Genomic DNA, 25937 nt, shown 5'->3' on the forward strand with positions numbered 1-25937 from the left:
TTTCTCTTTCATAGTAACTCGTAATACAAGCTGTTAATAGTAGTTGTAAATATTCCTGTTTTCCAGTTATTTGATAACATTACTTGAGCATTTATAGTGCTGGAAAATGTTTCTTTTTATTTTTTTATAAGTGCTATAGAAATGCCCACATCATAGTTTGATGTGCTTGTAAGCACAAGGAAAAGCCTATTGAAATGCTAATGTTGTCCACTGAGATAAGTCACAGACGGTGTGGTTTCTATACCAAGAATAACAGCCAGTGAGGCATCTCAAGTTTACAAAGCAATTTGTGATGGCCCATGAAACTCTATAACTGAAGAGTGTCACCCATCTGTATGCAGACTAGAACGATGCTTCTGCAGAGAACCAGCTTCTCCCAAATAGCGGCAGTACTCCTTAGAAATAAATTAGGGACTTTGGAACGTGAAATAATCATTTTTTGAGTCACTACTGTTAGTGGAGGTGGGGGGAGAACAGAATCGTAGAGCATGAGATAACTTCAGAGTGAGGAACAACAGCTACGCAGCTTGCTGTATACTAAGCTTTCCAATACTTTCCCCTTGGAAGGCATGGCTAATGATTCAGAGCACTCTCTCTCATGAACCCAGAGACCCCCCTCATTGTCCTCATCAGAGTGCCCCACACAGCCCCTCCAGCAGCCACTTCCCATCAGTCAGAGATGAAAGCAAGATGAACCTTTCTGTCATTTTTTTAATCTAAGCTAACTTCCTTCTCATAAAAGTGAGCAAACCAGATACCAAAGGGGTTTTCTCTTGCCTGAGTGAGCAATCACACACTGTTTGAGAATTATCCAAGGAATAATGAGGAAATTTACAACCACAAACATCAGTGTCCAGTCAGGAATTACTAGTGTCCAATTAGAAAATATTGTAGCCATGAAGAGAACACTGCTAGTTAGCCTCCTCTGAATAATTCTGTATGAATTATTTGTATCTATCAGAAGTGTGCTACTAAAGAGTTTTAAGTGATTCTGAAAGGCACAAGCCACAAAATGGGATGTGATAAATTGCCCATGTATGTTTGTAAGAATAAAAAAAACAATCAAACATACTATATGCTAGATAAATAAATTCCATGCAGAACTGAAATTCGCTATCAGGTTAACAGGTTCTGTGTCCTTTCTGATTAGTAAACATCAATGTTCTTGCAATTGTTAAATCTTCTGAATATCAGTTTAATTTGATTTTTTGTGATATAAGTAGAAGGAAAAATGGCATTTTAATGTGAGATTAGGTCATTGTTACTTGTGAGACTTGTACTCTTTTTAAAAAATTCTCTTTTCTTTTTATTTTTGTCTTTGTTTTTGTTTTGGTGGCACTGGGTGCCTGTCACTTGCCAGACAGGTACCCTCCCACTAGAGCAAGATTCCCCAGCCATTTTGACATTAGTTGTTTTTTTCAGATACTGTCTTGTAATTCTGCCCAGCTAGGCTGGCCTTGACAGTGTTCCTTTAACCTGCATGGTTGAGGTGACAAGCATGCATCATCATACCCAGAGTTTTGATTGAGACCGAGTCTCACCAACTTTTTGCCCTGGTTGTCCTAGAATCATGATCATCCCAATCAATATTTCCTGAATAGCTTGGATTACAGATATGAGCCAGTGCACCTGACTGGACAGATTCTTTTCAAGGATCCATTACTGAGTGAATTCTTTAGAGTAAAGCCTCAAAGATTTCTCTTTTCCTCCCTAAATTGCTTTATTTTTACTATTTCACAGTTAGCATCTTTTTTTATTCTTACTAATATCATTTTCCCCCTTATTTTTATTCTCCCCCACAAAAATATGCCAGTTATATATAGCTCATAAACTTAAATACTCTTCAGTACAATAGATACTTACTAATCATTTCTTTTGATCTAGTTTATGTTAGTACAAAGGAAAGAGATAAAATCCCAAAGTTATCTAGCAAAAGTTACTTTAATTATTGGAAATTAACTCATAATTTTATTGCTTTAATTAAGTACAAGTATGCTTAGAATTTTCATTGGCCTTGGTGCATCTCAATGACTAACACACTTAACACAGTGAGTTATTTTAAATCATGTAAAGAAGTTAATTTCTTCATTAGTTAGCATAATAATTTTCTTTTGATTAAAGATGTTGCCTTTACCCTTGGGGGGAGAAATGAATAAGATACTTCTCTCAGAGAAGAATATCCTAGTCTATTGAATGTGCTAGTCAAACAAAGGAAGAAAAGGGACACCTGACTACTCAGACAAATCACTATGATAAACACCAGAATCAATAAGAAGACCAATGTCATCAACAAACTACTTAACCACCCTTATCAAAACCACAGCCATTCTTAAACTTGTAGTCTCTTGTTCATACTGGTTGTTAACATAAATCTGAAGCTGAAGGACTGTTTTCTAAGGAACTTGAGGAACTATATCCTAGAATTTCTCAGTCATCTTCCCACTTAAAGTCATAAGAAGTGTGAGAACATAACTGTATCATGTCCTATTTCAGAGGTGAGTTCTCTCAGGAGGAGCAAGGTACATAACTTCTGAAAGAGAAGAGGGAAAGGGAAGGAGACAGGATTTGTTGTTCATACATTAAAATTTTGGAGACTACAAAAAGGCCCCCAAAGAAAGTACAAATCGATTGCAATCACACAGCATATAGCAAATCACTGTTAACCTTTCTATACTACCCTTTATGGATGTTTTCCATGTATATCTAGCTAAAGGTCCATGTGTCTAAATGCATTTACCAAATAGTCTACTTGATGAGGGCCATGTTTTCTTTCCAGGCCATCCAATTTAGTTGTCATCATATACATGTGGCTATGGCATATTTAATGGGGCTCCTGAATTTAAGGAACTTACTTTATTTGTAATGAATTTAAATTCATATATCTACACCTAACTAGGGGCTACCATTGGACAGTGTAAGTGTAAGCATGTTAGAAAACAAGTGTTAAGTAGCAGATCCTGATCCTGATGGAGTGAACAGAGTGGGCAAACCCTAGCAGATACATAATTGGATAGATGGGCCACGATTTTGCATATCCCAATTCAAAAAATCAAAAGGATGATGCAAACCTTCAGCACACTGTGATTTTCTTTAGACAACTGAGTCCCCCAATTAAAACTCTGCTTTTTTTAGATTTTTTATAATATATATTTCTATTCTAAAGATACTGTACAAAGGGGTTACAGTTACATGAGTAAGGTAATGAGTAAACTTCCTATCCATCATTGCTACCTCCTCCTTTGTTTTTCCTCTACCATCCGTTCTCTCCCCACCTCCTCTTCATTCCCCACCTACACAACTTCTCCCTCCTCCCATCCCCATAAGCTGTAAAGTTCATTTTTTTAACATAATGTCTTGTACATCTCATTGTTACAGTGGGTCAACCTGTATCCTTATTTCAGCATTTAATAACAAAGGGAAGGGAAATAACATCCCTGCCTCTCCCCAAATTAGAAAAATGTATATACAAGATGCAGGACACTAGAATCAAATACATTGAAAACAGGGGATACACCATGGGGGAAGAACATACAGAAGAAACAAAAAATCATATGGTACATTATAAATACATTAAAAACAACAGCAAGAAAGAAAATATCTTGTGTTTCTATCTTAGGGTTCATTTTGCTTAACATCATCTTGATCATATGACATTTTCTGCTTGTCTTAGACATATACTAGTTATTGCAAATAAGGGAAACCATGGGACCTATGTTTCTTTGCGCCTGGCTTACTTCACTTAATATGATTTTTTTCCCAAGTCTTGCCATTTCCTAACAAATTATGTAATGTCATTCTTTCTGATGGAGGCATAGAATTCCATTGTATATATAGACCACATATTTTTTGATCCATTCATCTACTGAGGGACATCTGAGTTGGTTCCATATCTTAACTATGATGAATAATGCTGGTAGCTTCAGTAGGGCCTTGTTCATGATTATTTGAGTATATGCCCAAAAGTGGGATTGCTGGGTCATAGGAAAGCTCTACGTATAGTCTTTTGAGAAACCTCCATACTGCTTTCCAAAGTGGTTAAACAAGTTTACACTCCCACCAACAATGCAGTAAGGTTCCCTTCCACATCCCTTCCAGCATCTGCTGTTATTAGAGTTCTTGATTATAGCCATTCTAACTGGGGTGAGGTGGAATCTCAATGTTGTTTTGATTTGCATTTCTTTTATGGCTAGAGAAATTGAGGACTTCTTCATATGTCTATTGGCCATTCTTAGTTCCTCTTCAGAGAAGTCTCTCTTTAAATCTTTAGACTAGTTATTAATCAGGCAGTTGTTTCTTTGAGGATTTGTTTTTGGGAGATTTAATTAAGTATATTTTAGATATGAGACCCTTGTCTGTTGTATGGCTACTGAAGATCTTCTCCCAATCTGTGGGCTTTCTATTGATCTTGCTAGCTATGTCCTTTGCCATGCAATTTCATGCAATCCCATTTGTCCAACCTTTCTTTTATTTGTTGTGTTTCTGGGTCTTTATTAAGAAAATTTCGTCCTGTGCCAAGGAGCCCTAGAGTTTCGCCTATTCTTCCTGTAATGTTTTCAGGGTGTCTGCTTTGACTTTGAAGCCTTTGATCCATTTGGAGTTGATTCTGGTGCAGGGTGACATATAAGGATCTAGCTTTAGTTTTCTACAGGTGCTTAACCAATTTTGCCAGAGCCATTTTCTGAAGAGGCTGTCTTTTTTCCATTCTATTTGAAAACCCTGCTTTAATGAATTAAACTCTAAAATGGTATGCCTTTACACAATGGAAAATACACAGAGGCCTCCCTATACCAGTTAAGGTCATATTAACAGAGACATAGACCTATCAAAAAAAAATCTGTCTCTCTTTCCTGGTCTCTAGCACACTCCTTTTTGTCTAGTCTGAAATGAGGACATTTTAAAAAATGAACAATAACCAGCAGTGAAAAATGGTGTGTTACTCGCTGTTCATTTATTTTTGTTCACAGTTGTATAGTGCAGAAGCCTTGATTCTTGTTCTTTCCTCTTAGGTGCTCTTTATTCTCAGAGGAGGTGGGGGCAGGAAGATAATCTAAAGTTTTGAAAAATGTTCAGGAATTGCATCCTGAAGCAAAAGTTTTGTAAGAAATGATTAAGAACAAATTTAAATAAAGGTTGGAATTAGGCCATTTGAAACAGCAACAAGTCCCTCAAGTCACACTTCCATAATTGCATTATGCACATTTAACTTCACGGACATTGACCTAACTGGCTAGGCACAATTTATAAATTGGAAAGAAAAAAATCCCCTTGTAGAAAATACCAGTGGTATTTGTACATGCTCTTTAAGATTATGGAATACTAGAGAAAATAAAAATCTTATCGAAAGATATATGTCAGTATATCTTCTCAATTCTTAGCCCTTTTGACTTTTTCCTAACTAGTACTTCTTAAGACAACAGAGGGTTTTTTTATATATATATTTTAACTTTAACTGAGGTACAATTCACACACCAAACAAATCCCTTTTCCTAACTGTGTAAGTCAGGGGTAGTTAGTATAATTACAGTGTTAGTATTTTTACAATTATCCCAATTTTTTAATACTCTCATTGTCTCCAAAGAGGAACCCCAAATTCCTTCATAGTCTCCTTGAATTTCTTACTAACCCCTCAGTGGTTTCCCTTCCATGAAAACCCTCTCATAAATATCGGTTCTTTTTTGAGGGATTGGCTTGTTACCTCCGAATTGTTGTTTTGATGAGTTCCTGAGACATGCCGCTAACCAAAAAAATTACTCAAATTTTCAGTATTCCTTTTTTATTTTGAAAAAGGACATACGTAGTTATTTATTGCCTTTGAACAGCTGCTGCCAACTGATTCCTAAAATAGATGTTGTCACATGTCTGCTGAAAAAGGCTGTTTAACAACATAAGCATTCCCTAGATGTAGCAAAGCATCACCTGTCAAATCCAGGTTCAGTGCAGTTACGATTCCTTAGCCATTGCCTGGGCTACTTCTGTGCCTATTTGCATTTTATGAGCACTCGCTGTGTACCTTAGAATTGATTGAGGTACTAGTTATATGTATGCAACTCAGGGATAGAAAGAAGAATACATCAGCCCTTTATGCTTCATGAAAAATCAACCATTTAAATATATATGGCAACATGAAATGTGTTGTGACATTCTTTTTTCTTTTTGGACATGTCTTTATAATAAAAGTGCTGTTTTATTAGGTTACAGAACACAGCCAAGCAATGAATTACATTCCATTCTCACTAGTTTCTTCCCTTAACTCTTGATGCATAAGATTCAGAAAAATACATTTTGTCTGAAATGAAATGGTAGCACTGTAATGCTAATGTGATTTGACCATACTGTAGAGGAATATGCTGTGTTTTAGAGAATGTAAGATTATAAAATTTGAATTTGGGCATCAGTGTATCAATATTGTATATATATGTATGTGAAATTACAGATGTATTTAAGCCTGACTTAATGATGAATGAAGGCTTAGATAAAATAGTTTACCTCTAAGGGGAGGAAAATATTAGTTTCAGAAAACATACTGTTAAAAAATTCCAAATTTGGGCTGGGAAGGTAGCTCAGTGGTAGAGTGCTTGCCTTGCATGCATGAGGCCCTGGGCTCAATTCCTCAGCACCACATAAACAGAAAAAGGCAGTTTGTCTCTGAGCCAACAAAAAATTCCAAATTTGTATGTCCAAAATCTAGCAAAAGCATGACTTTTTATTCATATTAAGACCAGAATTTCATAGAGATTAAGATCTGCCGTCATATAGATATACTCCTTTAGCATCTGCCAAAATGTTGATTGTTCTCATGTTTATACTCTGTCATGACTTGCAGTGAGATTTTTTTCCTGTGAATTTGGAGAAAATAATTACTTTTGTAAATCTAACATGATATAAAAAGCTAGACTATTGAGAGATCACTTAAAATTCATTCAGCCTGCAGTCAACTGTATATATCAGGGAGTTCTGAATTGAACCTGAAGAGGAAAAAAAGCTGTATTTATTTGTACTCAATTTTAACAGTGTAAGTTTCTGCTTCTTCGTTACTAGCATAAGATAAAACTACTTGGTTCTGAGTTTATCTTAGTCTTTATTATTATACATAAAACAGGAAGCATTCTCAAATTGAAGAAATTATACAACAGTACAAAGTACATGCCACCTGTCCCAATAAAAATAATTTATTTTGCTGTTGGCTTGATGTGAAGTCAGCTAAACTAAATAATAGGTGAAAAAAAATGCTAGCAGGTGCAAGGCCCTTTAAATGGATTATTCTTACATTTAAACATAGACATCTCCCTGACTTGAAAAAATACTCAAGAGATAATAACAGTAAGAAATACCTTTAAAGTCAGTTCAACTCCAGTTTATCCACACATAAATATCTTGTCTGTGAAATACAGTGGTGTTTTCTCTTGTTTGAGGCTATTGCTTTTGTGGAACGTAGCAATGTCTCCTGACTAATGACAACTGGGAAAGCATAATACAATATTTACCATTTCAGTGCTACATTGCATAAATATTTAATTGGCGTTGCATATGTCATTTACTTTTACATTAGTGGTCCTGAGAGCTGTGCATTCAGTGAGAAATAGCTACATACAGAGCAGCGAAAGGAAAAGCAGCTATCATACATGCGGTTAAGAGACAGACTTGCTGGGTTGTAAGGCATCCTGAGGTTTCATCAGCTCCATAGTCAAAGATGTCATCCCAGAATTTAACAGATCAAATACAGTTCACATAATTGTTTAAATGTTGTAATTCCTGAATCAGCGTTGAATGTCTATGTTCTGGAAGCTGCTTATTTAGGGTCTTTAGTAATAAAGCCAATGAAACCAACCACTGTCAGGAAATGTCTTCTCCTCCCATCTACCCGGCATCCATTCAGCACTTACCTTTATTGAGTTACAGCTATGGGCAGGACCCTATGATAAGATCATAAGACAGATAATATAATCCTGGACCTCTTTATCATTTTAATTTTTTTGGAGAAAGTGAGCAATAAATCACATGGTGAGTACTTTAAAATAAGTGTTTTAAAAGAAAACGATGTAGCTCAGTAATAAAGTGCCAGCCTAGCATGTAGGTGCAAGGCCCTGAGTTCCATCCCCAGGACTCAATAAATAAATACATACATAAATAAAGGGTAGGAGACTGGGATAGTAGATAAAAGGCAGACCTTATTAAGTTTGAACATTAGGAAAGATTTTCCTGCAAAGACCTGAATAATAACTAGGATTATATATTTTGACAAATGCTGACATCGGGACAAGTTTTAAATATTTCTGCACAATTTTACACATGACCTGAAAAATCAGTTGACAAAGGCAAAAAGTCTACATGTTTCTTCAGGGAACTAGTTACGTTGTTCACTAGTTTGTTGAGTTGGCTAAGTGCTTTGTTGTATGGTTATCATCTACCTGTAGAAAGAAATGTTACTTTGGAAATTTTGGTTATTTAGATCCAAAACTGTCATAAGGATTTATAGTCTTTATATGTGCTTTCTATTCCCTAAATACTTGCTTTAAGAATTTTATTTATGATGCACATCCAGAAAGTGGTTTTAAAAAACTGTCAAATGAAAAACTATCTGCAAGTTTCGAACATTCATGAGTACTCTATTAATCTATTCTGGAAAAAAAAAAAGGGCATTGCTCATGTTTCAAAAGACGTTTGGAGGTAAAGGTCATGTTCCCTATTTGATTACCAAAGAGGTCAACATATTGAATTTACACGATTGAATTGAGAATAGATATTACTCTGAAACCCTCTTATGCTTTTTAAACATGTTATCCTGCAGTGCATTCAGGAATAATTCTATTTTTAGCTGCTTTATTATTTCTAAAGCAAATAGTATTGTTGATAATTTTTTAAAAGAAAAATCATAAGACATAGGAAATCAGTGATTCATTTGTGCTTCCAGTGAGTAAATATTTCAAAAGAAGACCCTAATACAGGTCTCCTTATTCAATGTCTAGAAATTTTTCTTCTGTTATAAGGTATTTTTTCTAATAAGATTAAAGAATTTGCTAATGGTGTATAGGATAATAACAGACTGAATGATAAAATGAGAATTTTCTTGCTTTTAAATTCTCTTTTGTATGTGTTTATGTCATTAGGAAGGGTTGGTATATGTTGCAATTTCTTAGACAGCTGTGTTTTATCACTTATTTTTTAAACAAATAAAGGGTGATTTTGTTGGCAACTTTTCTACCTAGATTTTAATAACACTTGATATTTTGTGCCATTTTATTGTTACCTTTCATTTATATCAAAAGATTCTCATTTTACTTTAAGACAATACTATTTAATTTCCTTTTTTAAAGTGAAGGCATGAAACTTTGGCCAATCATTGCAAAGAAAATATGTTTTAATGTTTAAATATGTCTATATATTATATGATATATACAAGATATACTTATATAGATATGTATATATAGACATATATATATCATTCACTGCTTGAGAAGCTGGAAATCTTTTCTTCTAGGTCTCTTAATTGCATGTGTGTGTGTGTGTGTGTGTGTGTGTGTGTGTGTGTGTGTGTTGAAACAGTCTTGCTGTATAGCTCAGGCTAGACTGAAACTTGTAACTCTCTTACCTCAACCTCAACATTCAGAATTCTGGGCTTACAGAAATGCAACACTGTGCCAAACTAGATCCTTCATCTTTTCATTAACTTCATTTCTAGTGTTAATAAGCAAACTGCATAATGTACTTACTAAGCCTATGTAACTTCCATAGAACTTATAAATTGGACCGATTCATATTAGTTCAACCATTCCAAATAATTACAAATTTTATTATTATATTCTGTTTTTAGAGTAAAATTTTTTTCCTTGCTTTTTGTTTTCTCAGACTAGTTCTTTATGGGCTGGGGAAAGTATCACATAAAGAGAAGCAATGCATGTATAAAGTAGAAAAGTGGGCCATTTATTTTTAGGTGAGGAGAGTGAGACCACCAAAGGCAGAAGCAAGCTGGCACTGTGCGCAAGTCTCCAGGGGACATGAGCAGAAGCCTACAGCTTCCTGCCTTGTTTGCTATGAAACACATTACTACGACTGTCTCCCAAGTAATCATTAATAATAGTAAAGATGTGTTTCATAGGTAAGACAACGTACTCTCCAAGTGATCCCAGATGAACTGGGAACCACTGTGATGCTGGCTTCCTAAGACCCTGTCCCTCCCCCAATGAGTGGCAACATGACAGAACCTGTCATCTGACCTGGACAGGCCAAGGTGACCTGGCCAGTTACCATTGCCTGCTAGGTGTGGGGACCTAGATTCACACTGTTTCTCACATGTCTAAGAAACAGATGTTAAATGGATGATGGTTGAGGTCACAAACCACGTGAATTCCTTTGTTCAGAGTCCTGAAAGGGTGATTCGTATGGTTTCGAGTTTCCTGTTCAACATAACATTATTCACACTCATATGTGTGCATGTGGGTACATATTCATACCCTCATTATCCACAAATCATTCGCTCTCTCACAGAAGTTCTCCTTAGAGGAGAACTGAATTATTTTGAAGAGGTTGCTTTTCTGGACTTTTTCATATATTTTGTGAAGTCATTAATGCTCACAAACATTTGTTACATAAAAGTAGCATGCAAACTGGGTGTCTATGGCTCTGCTTGTAATCCTGGCTAATTAGAAGGCTGATATCTGAAAGAGCATGGTTCAAATCCAGCTCCAGACAGGAAAGACCTTAAGACTCTTCTCCTATTAACCACCAAAAAGCCAGAAATGGAAATATGACTCAAGTGGTAGAACACCAAGTCTTGAGCAAATAGCTAAGAGCACCCAAGCTGTAAATTCAAGCTCCAGTACACACACACACACACACACACACACACACACACACACACACACAGAGATGGATGCACATAGGATGTTGCTTTAAAGCAACCTGGAAAGACTGGCACTTGGAGGAAGACTTAGTGCTACACGCCTTTAATGAGCTTCAGCCTAAGGGATTTCAATGGCAAAGCTGCTCATAAATGTCACCAGTGAGTCCTCTGTTACATACTTTTCATGATAGTGGCAAACTCCCCAGTATTTTGGCAAAGAAGGAGCTTTGTACGAAATAAGTTCTTACACCAACCATAGTCTTTAATGTTGCCAACTGTTAACCCCAGCAATCTAATGACTGGTTCCTTTGGGCAGCTGATAGGGATGGGTTGACACGTTCTCTCTGTTAGACTGGAGAATGATTGGCTCTTTCAGTCACTGAGCAGCCCATCTGAAACAAGAGAAAACTAATGAAACTTTAGGAGAATCACTGTGTTAGAAATGCTAACTTCATTCCTTTGGTGTCCTCAGAAAGCCTTGGCTTTCCTAAGCAGCATCTGTAGGTGTCTCCTCCTATAGCTACAGTCAGGAAAGAACACATGTAATAAGTTCCAAAGACAGAATCTGTTAGTAGTGTCATTTATCAAAGAATATGAAGAACCTATAAGCAAAACTCAATCCTTATTCTCATCAAGCCATATAGATAATAGGTATGATTCAGTAGTTGAGATTTACAGATATGCCCCACTATGGTTGGTTCATTAATGACATCATACCAAAATGGGGGGAAATGGAGGGAAAGGACAAATGTAATGTATTGACAGCCATTCCTCTCTCCTTCCTCCCCGACTCCTTCCCACCCTTCACACCTCCCCCAGGTCTGTTCATTCATAAAGGCTGTTATTTCAGAATGTTGTATTTTAATTCTCAAAGTAGCTTTCTATATCATTAGTTTTGCTGCATATCAAAGTATCCTCTGGAGGCTGAGAATGTGGCTTAGGGGTGGAGTGCTTGCCTAGCATGCATGAAGCCCTAGGCTCCATTCCTCAATACCATATACACAGAAAAAGCTGGAAGTGGCGCTGTGGCTCAAGTGGTAGAGTGCTAACCTTGAGCAAAAGAGGCTTAGGGACAGTGCCTAGGCCCTGAGTTCAAGCCCTAGGACTGGCTTGACAAAGAGTATAATTTTCTTTCTCCTAATGATAACAAGAGAACCATAGCTAGGAAAGCTTTCAAAGGAAATACTGATTTTAAAATTACCATTTTGGGGTCAGCAAGGTATAGACTGTTGAAATAATATTAGCCTTAAAAGTTAATAACAAATAATAATGAATTTGAATGCCAAAATATTGCCTAGCACATTCCGTCAACATGTATATAAACACAGCAGGAAATCCAAAACAAAAGCTAATTTATGGAAAACTATGTATTCCTAATGACAGTTTAGACCAGTAGGGGTCCAAGTTACAAACTGCAATCTTTACATGAGATGCTTTCATTTTACATAAAAAAACTTGGTAGCACTCTGGAAGTATGTATCCAATCAAATCATTACCTTATATTTAAGAGTATTTTTCTTATTTTTTTTCTGAAAAAACTAAAAATTCTACATGTGCATCTATGTATTTATATATTCATGAAAATGAAGCCAAACAATAAAAATAATCTGCTCTCAGAATTCAAGATACTCAAGTAATCATATGTGCAAAAATGATAATGTTACCCCAGCAAGGCAGTTTTAAAAGTAAAAATGAAGGAACAATATATGCATTCTAATCTATTGACATCTTATCTTTCTTGATGCCTGATTTTTTTTTAGTGCCCAGTAATTTAACCTAAATACTGTATTTTAAAATATATTGAAAGCTGGCCTATGGGGGTTATACCTGTAATTCTATATACTCAGGAGGCTGAGATCTGAGGATCATGGTTTGTAGTCAGCCTGGGCAGAAAAGTCCCCATGAGACCCTTATCTCTAACCACTCAAAAACCTGAAGTGGTGCAGTGGCTCAAATAGTAGAGCACTAGCCTTGAGCAAAAACAGGTTCATGGGGTGGGCAGGGTGGGGGAGCAGGGGGAGGATGGGAAGGGGAAACAAATGAGGAGGCTACAATGCTTGATAAGAAATGTACTCATTACCTTGCCCATGCAATTGTAACCCCTCTGTACGGTATTTTCACAATTAAAAAAATAAACAGGTTCATGGACAGACCCTGACCCTGAGTGTAAGCCCCACAACTGACAAAAATAAATAAATAAATATATTGACATATCCTAGAGTATAAACTTGGAAGAGATCTTAGAGATCAGTAACGAAAACTTTTCAGAATTTTACACAAATATGATTTCAGCCTCAGAAAAATTGAGATATCTGTTAGCGTAATGTAGCTGGCTAGAACCAGAATTAACAAAAGGCTTACAAGGCACCACAATCTGTGCTGACAATGATCTTAACTATAAAGGCTCTAATTCTGATGTTATTTTTCCTGTAACTTCTATTAAAAGGTTCTTGTTCTTTGTTGGACTGGAATTGAACTCAGAGTCTCAAGCTTGCTAGGCAAGTGCTCTACCATTTCTATCTTTCGCTTCTGAGTTTGTTTTTCATCTAGAGTCTTCAGCTCTTGCTTGGATCCAGGCTTGAACCACAGTCTGGCCCCAGTAGTTGAGATTTAAAGGTATACCCCACCATAGCTGGCTTGTTAAGAGGTTCTAAATGACTCTTTGCCAGATGATTGGTTTTGTGTATCGGGGTACACCATAATGGATATGAGGTGAATTACAGGTAAGGAAACTCTAGACAATAGTACACTTAGGTGAACTCTCCAGGTTTTGGAGGCTAAATATGACTGGATGACTGCATTACATATTTTCTAAATTATATTTTAAGGTAAGTTATTTTTTTTCTTTTTTTGCCAGTCCTGAGGCTTGAACTCAGGGCCTGGGCACTGTCACTGAGTTACTTTTGCTCAAAGCTAGCACTCTGCCACTTGAGCCACAGTGCCACTTCCAACTTTTTCTGTGAAATTTATTGGAGATAAGAGTCTCACAGACTTTTTTTTTCTGCACAAGCTAGCTTTGCTCTGTGATCCTCAGATCTCAGCCTCCTAAGTAACTAGGATCACAGGCTCACCACGCTGGTGAGCCACCAGTGCCCCGTTTGAGTAGTTTTTTTTTTTAATCCCAAATTAATTCCCATCTTCTCTGCTACTTTCTATCTTCATGAGGACGTTTGCTTGATCTGGCGATACTAAGCAACATTTAGGCAATCATCACAGACCTGCTAACTGCTGTATTGTGTTGCCAGAACCTTCCAGTGTTCTCCTTAGGGCTTTGGTGACATAAGAAGCACTCAGGTAACTGATGGCAAGAGCGCCTGCTTTGCTGGGCTCCTCACAGCACCCCCTGTAATTTGCTCCATGGTTCTGGGAGGTTGCTGGACTCTGTCGCCCGCTGTCCCCAGAGATAAGATCAAAATTTGGCCTCTGTTTCTTATACATATATCTAAAAATGGCACTCAATTTGCTGGTAGTGGTATATAATTTTCTTTAATTACACCTTGTTGATTTCCAAATGTTCCACATGCTGGCTTGTAAGTGTCAAACCAACATAGACTAGTTGAAAACGGTGGCATGCCCTCTGTTTATAGGGCCCTGAGTTCTTTTCATCTCCATCCACCTAGAAAAAGAAAAAGAATCTACATGCAGTTTCTCTCACTTGAATGGACTTGGATTTGGGAAGAAAATCTCCTTGTGAAATTTTACTGATATATTATCTTGATTCATAAGTTTGTTTGCTTCCATTTATTATTTACTGCAGTATCTACGGGTTTTAAAAAAATGTCTTAAGAGGTCACAGAATGAATATTTCTTAATTATATGAAAGATATTTAAATTTTCCACATGTAATTTTATTCTAAGAATGCCATGAAGCAGCCTAGAAAACTACAGGGTAGGTATAGAGCCGACTGTATGGCTGTAAACTATTGACGGTTTAACAGCAATGTAAGCTAGATACTGTGATTTTTTTAATCATTAACTTTGGTAGTAGTATAAAAGATATGGTATTTAATTTTGTAGCAATATATGTCAGATGTTACAACTCAAAAGTGGTCTTAATTAAGTGGGAACCATCCTGGAAATCTGGGCTTCTCTGCTCTCATGGAAAAAGAGAAGTTTCACTACACAGTAAATTCTTCTTCTAGTCACCCCAAGTTCTTAGGAAGCCATTGAACTACAATGACCCAGGCTTCCAAGATTAAGCAAAATACTAAAAAACTGGAAGTACATGCTAAGTTTTCCCCTTAACTATCCGCTCATGTTCCTACACCTAAAATCTCTGCATTCATTATTACCTTTCTTCCAAACATCATACTCCTATCTTCCATGGCAGTATCTTTTTTTTTTCAAACTCCTAGCCACAAAGATCCATTTCTACTTCATCAGGACTAAATAAAATAATGCAAAGTGCTTTGGTAATACAGAAGAGTCACTAAATCTAGGGAGATTTCATCATGAATTCAGATGCTGGTGAGATTTCCCCAGGCAGAGGTTTGAGTGAGGCATCTCGGAAGCCAGGAGTTAAAGGAATGAAGTTACCTGAGGTAAGAAAATTAGGAGCATGATTTAGGTGGTGTATACACATATATATATTCACCTCCTGGGGGCTGCAAGATGAGGTATCTGGCCATATATTGATGACTATGTCTTAGAGATGCCCTGTGGGAAGATAACTGGCAACTCTTTGTGGGATGGCTTGCAAGATGGAAGAGCATCTGATTTGAAGAAATGGAGCCTCTCCTCTCCCAAGCTCCAATTCAGCAGACAGTACATAAAACTGAAGTACTAACTGGAAGGTAAGAACCTTAGTGAAACATAAAGAAGAGAAAACTAGAAGAACCAAAGAATCAGGAATGATCGTGGAAGGAGTGGGAAAATTAGGTGAGCAAGGGAAAAGCCATTTTATATAACAAGCTTTATAAATGCCTGTCCACATGTATTTATTCACATGTGTTTTTACATTTACATTTCAGAAGATAAAACTAATTTTTTAGATAGAGATGAGGGCCCAAATAGGTGTGCAATGATGAAAGCATAGCAAATTCAATAAGGAAAGCTATTGCTACAACTGATTGGATGGGAGGAGGAGGAGGAAGTAAAGTTAAAGATTCATAGTCTGCATTTGGGGGGAACTAATAATTGTGACATCTACTGTGGAACATTGCTACAAATCTTTATTTCATTTTATAACAAATCTATTAAGTCATTATTCATGCTCTGAAAAGGAAGAAACCAGAAGTTCAAAAGCTATTTACCCAAGGTCACTCAGTAATCCATAGGACTCTGATTCATCCCAGGATAGACTTCATTACCCAGGATGAAGTGACATAATACATCCATAAAGAACAGAAAGCAAAATAGTTAAGAGGATAGGCTTGAGATTTTACGTTACAGGAAGGAATAGGAGAAACCCTAGGGCTCCTTGGCTCAGGCTGAAATTTTCTTAATAGAAACCCAGAAACACAACAAATCAAAGGAAGGTTGGACAAATGGGATTGCATGAAATTGCAGAGCTTCTGCATAGCAAAGGACATAGCTAGCAAGATAAATAGAAAGCCCATGGATTGGGAGAAGATCTTCAGTAGCCATACAACAGGCAAGGGTCTCATATCTAAAATATACCTAGAACTCAAAAAATTAAATCCTCCAACAACAAATCCTCAAAGAAACAAGTGCCCCATTAATAAGTGATCTAAAGATTTAAAGAGAGACTTCTCTGAAGAGGAACTAAGAATGGCCAATAGACACATGAAGAAGTGCTCAACTTCTCTAGCCATAAAAGAAACGCAAATCAAAATAACATTGAGATTCCACCTCACCCCAGTTAGAATGGCTATAATCAAAAATTCTAATAGCAACAGATGCTGGAGGGAATGTGGCCAAAAGGGAACCCTACTGCATTGTTGGTGGGAGTGTAAACTTGTTTAACCACTTTGGAAAGCAGTATGGAGGTTCCTCAAAAGACTACACATAGAGCTCCCCTATGACCCAGCAATCCCACTTTTGGGCATTTACCCAAACAATCACAAACAAGGCCATACTGAAACTACCAGCACAACTATGTTTATCACAGCATTATTCACCAAGATCAAGAAAATGTGGTCTATCTATACAATGGAATTCTATTCCTCCATCAGAAAGAATGACATTGCACCATTTGTTAGGAAATGGAAAGACTTGGAAAAATTGTATTAAGTGAAGTAAGCCAGGCCCAAAGAAACATAGGTCCTGTGGTTTCCCTTATTTGCAATAACATATATATATATATATATATATATGTCTAAGACAAGCAGAAAAGGTCAAAAAGTATGTATATGCGACCATATAAGATGATGCTAAATGAAATGAACCCCAAGATAGGGACACAAGAGATTTTATCTTTGTTGCTGTTGTTTTTATTTTTTTTATTTTTTATTTGTGAACATACTGTACAGAGGGGTTACAATTACATGGGCAGGATAATGCGTACATTTCTTACCAAGCATTGCAGCCTACTTTTGTTGCTGTTGTTTTTAATGTACTTATAATATACTATGTGATTTTTTTGTTTCTTTTGAATGTTCTTCCCCCATGGTATAACCCCTGTTTTCATTGTATTAGATTCCTGTGCCCTGCATCTTGTATATATGTTTTTCTGGTTTGGAGAGGGGAAGGGAAATAACAAAAAGCTGAAATAAGGATACAGGTTGACCCATTGTAGCAATGAGAGTACTAGCCATTATGTTGAAAATGAACTTTACAACTTTGGGAGAAGGAACAAGTTGGAGAGGTAGGGAGGGAAGGGATGGCAGAGGAAAAACAAAGGAGGGGGTAACAATACTGGATAGGAAATGTACTCATTACCTTGCTCATGTAACTGTAACCCCTCTGTACAGTATCTTTACAATAATATATATTAAAAAATAAATGATAGCTTTGAGAAAAAAATTGAGATTTTATTTATAGGATTTTATTTTTAATAAAAGGATTTTTATTATTTTATGGTTTATAGGAGGTATATAAAATCTTAAATATGGGTTAGTCCCTAAAAGAAGTTTTGATTATAGACATGTATTTGAAAGTCTTCCATCCCCCTGGAGTTGAACATGTTAGTCATGAAAGCACTGGAAAGGAAAGAACTCAGGGAGAGACTTCAGTGAATAGCTTCAATTGGGGGGATAAATAGAAGTAGAAGATGGTTAATTCAGTAAGAGTAAGTGATAAATCATCAAAAGGATCCCTAACAATATCAGTGGCTAAATTAGTTAATGGTAACATACTGGATTACCTCCAGCTCTAGTATTTTAAAAGAACAAGCATTTATTGTCTTGAATTTTCTATGTGTCATAAAATCTGGTCCCAGCTTCCGTGGATGCCTCCACCTTAAGCTCTGTTAAGGTAGCATTCAGCTAGGCCTGAAGTCTCATCCAAAGGCTCAATGGGTGCTAGAGGAATCTGCTTCCCAGCTCAAACCCAAGGTTTTTCAGGCATGACTCTCACCACATGGGCTTCTCCATACATATAATGTGTTCTTCTAAAACATTATATGACAGCTAGTTTTCCCCATGGCCAGCAGTGCAAGAAAGAGATCGAGCAACATTTAAAATAGAAACTCAAGTCTTTGCAACCTAAGCTCAGAACATGCATTCCATCATGTCCACCATATGCGTTCACTTACAAGCTAGTCACTAAATCAAGCTTACGGTAAAGGAGAGGGCAGTTATATAAAGGTGTGTGCATGAGGAGATCGGGATTAGTTGGAGCCATTTTAGAGGCATCTTACTACCATGCCTTCACACAATGGCGTGTCTCTTGTTTAAGCTATTTATGTCATTCTGGTTCTTGTCAAGGAGTTGTCTCACTCAAAGACCTAGACTAACAGAGATGCTGCTCGGCACCTTTTCTTGGTCACTGCTTGGAATGCAATAAGTTTAATATAGGTTCTTGAATTTTCCTTCCATAAATGATACATGCAAGTTGAACCCACATTTCTTGGTCTAAGATAAAGTTATCAGGCTTCAAAGCAGCAAGAATGAAGATGTTTGCTATCTGAAATGCTTGTGAATTGCCCTTGGGACTTCCACACTAGAATTCAGAAACAACAGAAATAGTAGTCAGGAGCTAGGGCAGTTTAAGGACAGGTGGCTAATGTTGACAGTTACTGATGAAGTGTGAACTGAATGAAGGTTAACAACCAGCTACTGGATCTGGCAATTTAAATACAAAGTTAGAAGGAGAGAGTGAGAAGTTTTTGGTAGAAGGAAGGAATGTAAATAATAGTGAAGAGAAAGTAAGGATTATTTGCTAAGAAAATGTCAGCAACATAAACACCATTGTGGTGTCTTCTTTCAAGAGTTGTGGCAGCAAATGGAAGGAAATTCTAAAGTAATTTGAAGGGGAAAAAATGAAGAGTTACTTTTAAATCCTCATTCTGTAATGGAGCATGGCATTTACACAAAATTCTGTGCAATCTGCACACCCTGCTAATGTTGTTTGGAGCATCTTTATCTAAATCATTTCATAAACATGCTTAATTGTATTAACAAAAACATAACACAAAAGCTACCAGCTTAACACTTTAAAGTATACAGTCTATAGTATGAAGTTTATTTACTTTGTTGTGCAACAAATCACCAAAACATTTATATGACAGAAGACTGAAATTCTGTACTCATTAAACAACTCTTCTTTCTCCCCCTCCCCTAGTCCCTACTAGCTAAGTTCTACTTTGTTTCCCTGACTTTGAAACGTTTAGGTAGTCCAGACCAGTGGAACCATACAGTATTTGTCTTTTTGTGACTAGCTTAGTTCATTTCACATACTGTCCTCAAATCTTACCCATGCATGCTGGAAAGGACTGCTGGATCATACAGTCATTCTGTTTTCATTTTTAAGCAGTCACCACACTATTTTTCCATAGAGGTTGCAACAATTTGCATTCTTACTAAAAGTATACAAAGGTTGTCCACACCCATACCAAGAAAACAAGCATGCTTTTAATTTACACATCAGCCTAGGAGGGCTATGGTATGACCATCAACAACACGATGCATCAATTTGTTTAATTATACTGAGATTTACACTCATCACCTGAAGAAAGCTTTGTGTCTTCCCTTTTCTCCCTCATGATGGAGTTCTTTGTCATTCTTCTGCATTGCATCTTAACTCTGTGTTTTATGCTCTCATTAATTCTAGTTATTTCATGGGGCTGTGAGCTTGTAGGGTAGGTTAGGAAGAGTAAACACATGTGTTAGATGGATTACTTTTTATTAACTTACTTTGGTTATGGGGGGAAGATTTCATTATTACATTTCCACATATGTTTAAAATATATTTCAATCAATTTTACCCTTTCTATCACCCACCATTCCTCTTTTCCCTTCCTCAAACTATTTCAGTATGTCTCATTTTTATATTTTTATACTCGTATACAATCTACTTTGACCATATTTATTAGATAAATTGCTTTTAAATATTTTCATTCAAGCATTATATACATCTAGAAAAGCATACTAGAGCCTAGCATGGTAGTTATACTCCTGTAATCCCAACTACACTGGAGATAGATTCAGGATCACCTTTTTATGAGACCGGACTCTAGCAGTGGTTCACTCATTTACGTTGCTGAGTCAAGTCCATTGTAAGCCTACACTAAAGTTTATCAATTCCACTAATCACATTTCCCAGAAGGTTGTTTCTAATCTAAAGCCATTATAAATAATGCTCTGTAAACATGCTTTTCTGAAAGTGTTTGTGCTTATCTCTCTATTAGATAGGTAGACAGACTTTTATAGATCAACAGGAAATTTAACCATCACTTCTATTATTTTTTAATATGAGAAAATACATTCTAAGTCCAGCCAATTTATAAATGATTTTACAAGGCACAACCCATGGCAGTTGGTAAAATTCTTGTGTTTAGAAGCCAATTTTAACATATGGACAACTGCTGATCCACATTTGCCACTCTAAAAAGATAAATTAACAATATATGTTAAAAATGGTAAAAAAAAATTCATGTGGAGAGAAATTAAAACCATTTAAATTCAGAGCAATTCTGATAAGCAGTAAAACATTACAGTGGAGAAATAGGAATCCTGAAATTCAGGTCAGTGGTGGCATCATATGGTCTCTTGATTACATTTACTTTACAAAGACATCAGGTCAGTCATTGACTCTGCTGACTACTTTCATCCCACACACCAGATTTCACATTCCTTGTCACACAGTATCTTAGGAAATAACAGTCATTTTGGTATTTTAAAACACAAAAATCATACTGAATAGACACTGCTATCATGTATAAACTCCATTCTGCTTTGGATATGAATCTGCACTTGCATGTAATAATATCATCTACAAGTACACAGGAATGACAATATAAAATGATAAAACATGATATCAGAATTATTTAAAGATTATATTTATATGAATACTATTTCTAGAACTTTAGACTTCACAAGTGTGGTATTTACATACAAAACTCATTTATTTTTATCCATGCAAATTTTTTTGGTCAGTCTTGGGCCTTGAACTCAGGGCCTGGTTGTTATCTCTGAGCATTATCGCAAGGCTACCACCCTACTACTTTGAGCCACAGCACCACTTCCAGTTTTCTGGAGATTGGAGATTAAGAGTCTCACAGACTTATCTTCCAGGGCTGGCTTAGAACTACAATCCTCAGATCTCAGCCTCCTGAGTAGCTGGGATTATAGACATGAGGCCACTGGCGCCAGCTCTATTCATGCAACTTTTAAATGACCATTTTTATAAATCTTGAGATTAATGTTTTGAAACATTACAGAATAATGAAAAAGTATCTCATGGAAAAACTGTGTAAATAGCACACATGTATTACCTGTTAATATCCCTGACACCCCACACTGCCTCTGCTTTCCCTTTCCTTGATGTGGCAGAGAAGCATTTGTAGCCTGAGGTCTCTCAAAGGTTTCATTTCACCTATTTCTGTAGGATGATTCACACTCCATTACCCTCTGGTAAAACAGACAGGGGTGTAGTCCTGTGCCTTTGTCATCAGGAGGTCTAGATATAAGGCCAAGATCCATGGCCTACAAGCTTGGAACCTTATATTCTTTATATCAAAGACCCTCTATTTTGTCAGCTTTTAAAAGAAGAAAAGTCAATAGTAGCTATTCTATGGAGTGTTTGTGAGACTTACATAAGATGGAGTGCGTAGTGGTGTTCACTGTACCATTTCTTTCATTTAAAAACTTATACAGTGATGTCCTGACACCAGTTTAAGAAAACCTCATGATAGAGAAGGCCTGATATTACTCCTACCACATACCAGCTCCCCTAAGCTTTCCTTCCAGAAGGATGAGGAACTGAGCAGAGCACAGAGCTTCTGCTACACCTGTTCACTCTCCTTACACCCCTCATGGGGATATGCATGAACCTAAGATTCTTGATCGTGTCTTTGAAGAATATCACCCAATAGTTTTCTACGGGTTCAAATCTGCTTTCCAGCTTAGGACCGAAGAACTTAGATTTTTCTGTTTGCATATGTATTTTATTTAGCTAATTTTCCCTTTATTTGCTTGCCAAGATATCCCATGTAGTTTTATTACACCACAGCTCAGAAATTTCTGGAGTATTCATGATTTCCTTTGTATTTGCTGCCCCCTTTTCTCTCATTAACCCTATCAATTGGTAAACACCAAAGTGTTTACCAATCTTGAGTGGTACATAAGTGACCAGAATTTTACCAAATACCAAACACCAACAGTATCTATTTTGTTGAGGATATCTTCAGACCAAACAACTTGTTGTTTTCTATTTCTAATGAAGTATTAAAAAAAGATAAAATAAATAAAATAAAGATATAACCTTATTGGGCATGATTCTTATTATGCAGCATCTTAAGTAGAACCAGAATCCCATCTTATTGAAATTGTTTGAAATAATATATATATATATATATATATATATATATATATGAGAAATCTGTTGCCCATCTGGCAAAAAAATAAAATAAAATAAAATAGCTCTTTTAATACAAGCCTTGTATGATGTCTTAATATTTCACATCTGTGCACAATCCTGTGAATTTTCTCTACCCTTCAAAATCTATTAAAACCAATAATTTAAGCAAATTGCTAATTTGGGAAGACTTCTTACGTTAAAAGATCACAATGACGGTAAATTATTTAGCATGGAGAGTTTGGCCCTATTGGAATTCAGGGACTTCATGACTTAAAAAGGGATAACATCCCAAGAAACCCATTGGAGATTCAAGATGCTGGAAGTTGGAAATGCTCTTGCTATGCTTAAACCCCCACACAGCCCAGCTGAGCAGCACATGCTGCTTTATGGCAGAAAAAGAGCTGTTGTTCTGTATCCCAGCATTGGGAGAAAATATCTCAACCACGTATTTTCTAGTCAAGATAAAAAAAAAAAAGATTCAAAATCAAAGTAGGGTTTCTACTGAACATGTATTGCTTTCCCACCATGTTGATGTTGAAAAATTGGAGGTCAAACCATTCTAAGCCAGAGACAGTCTGTTAATGGTTGCTCTGCCCAAGTATGTCCAGTGAAGCTTTATTGTTTGCAGAGTTAGCTCCCATTATTTTGTGCAAAACTGCTAAATATCTCAAACCTTGGAAAACGTATGGCATGATCAATGTTTAGAAAGTTCCTGACATTTTGCCACTTAAACATGTAATTTAATGCAAAGTGACACACGAAGTTATACCTCTTAACAGGATGACAACCTAAAAATGCAAGAATTCTGAAACCTATACCTTAAGCAATGAGTTTAAGTGGAATTTTTGGCACACTAAACAGGAAGTACAAACATATGCATTTGTTACAAACATGCATCATACACATCTGTTTACTATCAGTCTTATTATGGCATGCTGTTAGATTAGATGTTATTAACAAAAGACTATGGGACTAGTAATCAAATACCCTAAAATTAATAAATTTTTAATTCAATCATATGTAGGAATCAAGTTTTTTATTGTGAAAATACTGTACAGAGGGGTTACAGTTACATGAGCAAGGTAATGAGTACATTTCTTATCAAACATTGTTGCCTCCTCCTTTGTTTTTCCACTACCATCCCTTCCCTCCCACCTCAACTACACTCCCCCCTTTTCCCCTCCCCCCCAGCCTAAATTATAATGTTCATTTTTCAACATAGTGTCTTATACATCTCATAGCTGTTTTTATACATTAAAGAAACCATTAATTATTAACAATATGCTTTCATTCTTAGTCATTTGTGTATCTGCTTAATAATTTTTCTTTTTTTAAATTACTATAGTATCTGCAACAGTATTTTCTTAGAATTTTTAATTTTCAAAAAGATGGGCTGGGAAGGCAGCTCAGTAGTAGAGCACTTGCTTTGCATGCATGAAGCTCTGGGTTCGATCCCTCAGCACCACACAAGCAGAAAAAGCTGGAAGTGGTGCTGTGGCTCAAGTGGTAGCACACTAGCCTTAAGCTGAAGAGTTGAGGGACAGCACCCAGGCCCAGAGTTCAGGCCCCATGAACCAGCAAAAAAAATAAAAATAAATTTTAAAAAAAAGCTAAAGGACAGCCCCCAGGTCCTGAGTTTGAGCCCAAGTAGTGGCACAAAAAAGTAAAAAATAAAATTTAAAAAAACTATTGTTTAATACTTAAGACCTACATAGGTTTTAGGCATTGCGTCTTTAAACCATATTTTCAAATCACACCAAAAAGTGAACTGAAAAAGGTCTCAGGAAAGACAGTCAAAGGCACTCAATTTAGGTTAGTTTCCTCCACCTGAGTGAGGAGAAGGAATTTTAAAGTCGGCAAAGAGTGTTGTAGACAAAACAGGCGCTTACTGAAAGGGTGCCTAGTCTGAGCAGGTGAGTTCAGTAATCTGGAGGCTAGAAGAATTAAATGAAACACCTATATAGTAAAAACTGCACCTCTACATGTCAGATAAACTTCATATAATCTGTCCAGAATTTCACATCCTTATGGTAATTTTAGCAAGGTTTAATTTTAAGTAACCCTACCTAATGTTTAACAATGCTTTGTCAAAGATTAAATCCTAGACTTAAGTACTAAACAAGTCTATTTCTACAGCCTCTGCTCTTTATTCTGTGCTAAGTTACCTTCGTTAACTGCATCTAAAAATTCTCATCTCTATTATAAACTCTGATCTATAGTGAACAATGCATGGTCAAAAGTTCTTTCTTGTCCCTCCCCCACAGTATAGCCCCTGCTTTCACTGTATTTCATGTCGGTATAATTTGTGGAAGGGAAGGGGAAAAACAAATCGTTTAAATAGGGATACAGGTGGACCTATTGCAACAATGTGATGTACAAGTCGTTATGTCGAAAACAAACTTTACAACTTTGATGGTGGGGGAGGGGCAGGGGAGGATTGGGGGGACGGGGGGGGGGGAGGGTGGAAAGGGGAAACAAAGGAGGAAGCTACAATGCTTGATAAGAAATGTACTCATTATCTTGCCCATGTAATTGTAACCCGTCTGTACAGTATTTTCACAATAAAAAAAAGTTCTTTCTTGTCATATTCCTGCCCACCATTGGCATCTCTATGGATAATTATTTCTCCTTGAGAAATAATTTGTAAACTACATTGTGTAGAGCACAGATGAATGTTTAGCAATTATTAATGGGTAATATGCTAGTGATATGTTCTTAAGAATATTTTAAATCCGTTAGGAAAAACCAATAATAAATTTTAATTATATTACATATATAGGTATAGCATTATATCACAGAGTCCTAAGTTTTCACTTACTCTTCTATCACATTTTCTGAATATTTAAATAAAGAAAATTAGTAAGCAATAAAACTTCAATGCATGTATGTTATCTCTAAATTTATAACATTGCCCTTCCCACACCAAAAACACAGGAATCACCGACCACATGCATGTTGTTTGATTTTTGCCATTACTGAATTGTGTCATAAATTCAAAAACTACTCACCCTAAACTTAAGATACTTCACTTTTATTACCTGCTACACATCTGAATCCATGCTGATCATTTCTTTTTAAAAAAAATTTTTATTGTGAAAATACTGTACAGAGGGGTTACAATTACATGGGCAAGATAATGAGTACATTTCTTATCAAGCATTGTTGCCTCCTCCTTTGT

The 25937-nt window shown here is 36.4% G+C and overlaps 1 protein-coding gene across 1 annotated transcript in view; it reads left to right on the forward strand.

The window, feature by feature from the left end:
* The window catches only part of Tenm3 (teneurin transmembrane protein 3), a 444870-nt gene that overhangs the window by 285787 nt on the left and 133146 nt on the right, over positions 1–25937 (forward strand). The gene's annotated exons all lie outside the window — the stretch shown is intronic.

Source organism: Dipodomys ordii, unplaced genomic scaffold (genome assembly GCF_000151885.1).
Source record: "Dipodomys ordii isolate 6190 unplaced genomic scaffold, Dord_2.0 Scaffold4, whole genome shotgun sequence".
NCBI classification, from domain to species: Eukaryota; Metazoa; Chordata; class Mammalia; order Rodentia; family Heteromyidae; genus Dipodomys; species Dipodomys ordii.